Source organism: Oncorhynchus keta, chromosome 26 (genome assembly GCF_023373465.1).
Source record: "Oncorhynchus keta strain PuntledgeMale-10-30-2019 chromosome 26, Oket_V2, whole genome shotgun sequence".
Classification (NCBI taxonomy): Eukaryota; Metazoa; Chordata; class Actinopteri; order Salmoniformes; family Salmonidae; genus Oncorhynchus; species Oncorhynchus keta.
In genome coordinates, this window is record NC_068446.1 from 43,998,073 (window position 1) to 44,000,632 (window position 2,560).

The following is a 2,560-nucleotide window of genomic DNA, read 5'->3' on the forward strand; positions in this document are numbered from 1 at the left end:
CCTCCTATCTAACCTGTCTCTATCTAACCTGTCTCCTACCTCCCTGTCTCCTGTCTCCTATCTAACCTTTCTCCTACCTAACGTGCCTCCTGTCTAACCTGTCTCCTACCTAACCTGTCTCCTCCTAACCTGTCTCCTATCTAACCTGTCTCCTTCCTAACCTGTCTCCTATCTAACCTGTCTCCTATCTAACCTGTCTCCTATCTAACCTTTCCTTCATCCTGTCCCTATTCTAACCTAGGATTTCCTATTTGACCAGTCTCCTGTCTCCTATCTCCCCTCTTTCGTCCTTCTTAACGTCAGCCTCCTCTCCTTGTTGTCAGCCCTACCTAACTTCTTGTTGTCAGCCCTACCTCCTTATGTCTCCTATCTAACCTGTCTCCTACCTAACCTGTCTCCTACCTAACCTGTCTCCTACCTAACCTGTCTCCTATCTAACCTGTCTCCTACCTAACCTGTCTCCTACCTAACCTGTCTCCTATCTAACCTGTCTCTACCTAACGTGTCTCCTATCTAACCTGTCTCCTACCTAACCTGTCTCCTACCTAACCTGTCTCCTACCTCCCTGTCTCCTGTCTCCTATCTAACCTGTCTCCTACCTAACCTGTCTCCTATCTAACCTGTCTCTATCTAACCTGTCTCCTACCTAACCTGTCTCCTATCTAACCTGTCTCCTATCTAACCTGTCTCCTACCTAACCCTGTCTCCTGTCTAACCTATCTAACCTGTCTCCTACCTCCCTGTCTCCTGTCTCCTATCTAACCTGTCTCCTATCTAACCTGTCTCCTACCTAACCTGTCTCCTATCTAACCTGTCTCCTACCTAACCTGTCTCCTACCTAACCTGTCTCCTATCTAACCTGTCTCCTAACTAACCTGTCTCCTAACTAACCTGTCTCCTACCTCCTGTCTCCTGTCTCCTATCTAACCTGTCTCCTACCTAACCTGTCTCCTACCTCTCCTGTCTAACCTGTCTCCTATCTAACCTGTCTCCTACCTAACCTGTCTCCTATCTAACCTGTCTCCTACCTAACCTCCTATCTAACCTGTCTCCTATCTAACCTGTCTCCTACCTAACCTGTCTCCTATCTAACCTGTCTCCTATCTAACCTGTCTCCTACCTAACCTGTCTCCTATCTAACCTGTCTCCTGTCTCCTATCTAACCTGTCTCCTACCTAACCTGTCTCCTATCTAACCTGTCTCCTATCTAACCTGTCTCCTACCTATCTAACCTGTCTCCTATCTAACCTGTCTCCTACCTAACCTGTCTCCTATCTAACCTGTCTCCTACCTCCCTGTCTCCTGTCTCCTACCTAACCTGTCTCCTACCTAACCTGTCTCCTACCTAACCTGTCTCCTACCTAACCTGTCTCCTATCCTAACCTGTCTCCTACCTAACCTGTCTCCTACCTCCCTGTCTCCTGTCTCCTATCTAACCTGTCTCCTACCTAACCTGTCTCCTATCTAACCTGTCTCCTATCTAACCCTGTCTCCTGTCTCCTATCTAACCTGTCTCCTATCTAACCTGTCTCCTACCTAACCTGTCTCCTACCTAACCTGTCTCCTATCTAACCTGTCTCCTACCTAACCTGTCTCCTACCTCCCAACCTGTCTCCTACTAACCTGTCTCCTACCTAACCTGTCTCCTACCTAACGTGCCTCCCTATCTAACCTGTCTCCTATCTAACGTGCCTCCTATCTAACCTGTCTCCTACCTAACCTGTCTCCTACCTCCCTGTCTCCTGTCTCCTATCTAACCTGTCTCCTACCTAACCTTTCTCCTACCTCCCTGTCTCCTGTCTCCTATCTAACCTGTCTCCTACCTAACCTGTCTCTGTCTCTATCTAACCTGCTCTCCTACCTCTCCTGTCTCCTGTCTCCTACCTCCTGTCTCCTGTCTCCTATCTAACCTGTCTCCTATCTAACCTGTCTCCTACCTCCCTGTCTCCTGTCTCCTATCTAACCTGTCTCCTATCTAACCTGTCTCCTACCTCCCTGTCTCCTGTCTCCTATCTAACCTGTCTCCTACCTAACCTGTCTCCTGTCTCCTATCTCGTCCTCCTACCTCCCTGTCTTCTGTCTCCTACCTAACCTGTCTCCTACTAACCTGTCTCCTATCTAACCTGTCTCCTATCTAACCTGTCTCCTATCTAACCTGTCTCCTACCTAACCTGTCTCCTATCTAACCTGTCTCCTATCTAACCTGTCTCCTATCTAACCTGTCTCCTATCTAACCTGTCTCCTACCTAACCTGTCTCCTATCTAACCTGTCTCCTACCTCCTGTCTCCTGTCTCCTATCTAACCTGTCTCCTATCTAACCTGTCTCCTACCTAACCTGTCTCCTACCTAACCTGTCTCCTATCTAACCTGTCTCCTACCTCCCTGTCTCCTGTCTCCTATCTAACCTGTCTCCTATCTAACCTGTCTCCTACCTAACCTGTCTCCTATCTAACCTGTCTCCTACCTAACCTGTCTCCTATCTAACCTGTCTCCTATCTAACCTGTCTCCTACCTAACCTGTCTCCTACCTAACCTGTCTCCTACCTCCCTGTCTCCTGT

General features: G+C 48.4%; 1 long non-coding RNA gene across 2 annotated transcripts; it reads right to left on the bottom strand.

Moving 5' to 3' along the window:
• Positions 1-522: 522 nt before the first annotated feature.
• On the bottom strand, positions 523-1,703 carry LOC127912161 (uncharacterized). Of its 2 annotated transcripts, none has more exons than XR_008081207.1 (3): positions 1,673-1,703; positions 717-747; positions 523-611 (listed from the first exon to the last, which is right to left on the bottom strand). It is a non-coding gene; the product is annotated as an uncharacterized LOC127912161 (long non-coding RNA). The 2 variants fall into 2 exon arrangements; XR_008081206.1 differs by lacking the exon at positions 717-747 and adding an exon at positions 1,395-1,421 and having other exon boundaries at positions 523-615.
• Between the last annotated feature and the right edge of the window lie 857 nt (positions 1,704-2,560).